Here is a 1594-nt window from a genome sequence, read left to right as displayed (position 1 = left end):
TTTGTTAGGGGACACCCCTCTTCCTCAACAAAGGAGTAAATTAGTTTATCAGTATATCTTTTAAATTTATTTACATTTAGAAAGTGTTAACATCTTGAACCGAACAAGTTAATAACAGTGAAGCATAGTGGTCATGTGGATAAGCATCGCTTCACAATGCAAATGTACTCGGTTCGACTCCCGGCTTTGCCTTCTTTTCGTTTTTTTTTAATCATTTTTTTCTGCATATTAATTTGTCGTTTCTTTTTTGTTGTTAAGGGACACCCCCTACTCCTCAACAAAGGAGTAAAAGTAGTTTATCAGCATATTTTTTAAAGTCATTAACACCAGAAAGTGTTAACATCTTGAACCGAACAAGTTCATAACAGTGAAGCATAGTGGTCATGTGGATAAGACATCGCTTCACAATGCAAATGTACTCGGTTCGATTCCCGGCTACTCCTCTTTACTCGGATTTTTTTTTCATCTTTTTTTTTTTGTTTAGGGGACACCCCCTCTTCCTCAACAAAGGAGTAAAATTAGTTTATAAGTATATCTTTTAAATTATTTACATTTAGAAAGTGTTAACATCTTGAACCGAACAAGTTAATAACAGTGAAGCACAGTGGTCATGTGGATAAGCCATCGCTTCACAATGCAGATGTACTCGGTTCGACTCCCGGCTTTGCCTTTCTTTTCGTTTTTTTTTTAATCATTTTTTTCTGGCATATAATTTGTCGTTCTCTTTTTTGTTGTTAAAGGGACACCCCCTACTCCTCAACAAAGGAGTAAAAGTAGTTTATCAGCATATTTTTTAAAGTCATTAACACCAGAAAGTGTTAACATCTTGAACCGAACAAGTTCATAACAGTGAAGCATAGTGGTCATGTGGATAAGACATCGCTTCACAATGCAAATGTACTCGGTTCGATTCCCGGCTACTCCTTTCTACCTCCGTTTTTTTTTTCATCTTTTTTTTTGTTTGGGGACACCCCCTCTTCCTCAACAAAGGAGTAAAATTAGTTTATAAGTATATCTTTTAAATTTATTTACATTTAGAAAGTGTTAACATCTTGAACCGAACAAGTTAATAACAGAGAAGCATAGTGGTCATGTGGATAAGACATCGCTTCACAATGCAAATGTACTCGGTTCGATTCCGGCTACTCATTTCTACCTCGGGTTTTTTTTTTTTCATCTTTTTTTTTGTTTAGGACACCCCCTCTTCCTCAACAAAGGAGTAAAGTTAGTTTATCAGTATATCTTTTAAATTTATTTACATTTAGAAAGTGTTAACATCTTGAACCGAACAAGTTAATAACAGAGAAGCATAGTGGTCATGTGGATAAGACATCGCTTCACAATGCAAATGTACTCGGTTCGATTCCCGGCTACTCCTTTCTACCTCGGTTTTTTTTTTTTTTCATCTTTTTTTTTGTTTAGGGGACACCCCCTCTTCCTCAACAAAGGAGTAAAGTTAGTTTCAGTATATCTTTTTAAATTTATTTACATTTAGAAAGTGTTAACATCTTGAACCGAACAAGTTAATAACAGGAAGCATAGTGGTCATGTGGATAAGCCATCGCTTCACAATGCAGATGTACTCGGTTCGACT

Source organism: Strongylocentrotus purpuratus, unplaced genomic scaffold (assembly GCF_000002235.5).
Source record: "Strongylocentrotus purpuratus isolate Spur 01 unplaced genomic scaffold, Spur_5.0 spur5_scaffold_6, whole genome shotgun sequence".
Classification (NCBI taxonomy): domain Eukaryota; kingdom Metazoa; phylum Echinodermata; class Echinoidea; order Camarodonta; family Strongylocentrotidae; genus Strongylocentrotus; species Strongylocentrotus purpuratus.
Note: the sequence above shows the minus strand (reverse complement) of the source record.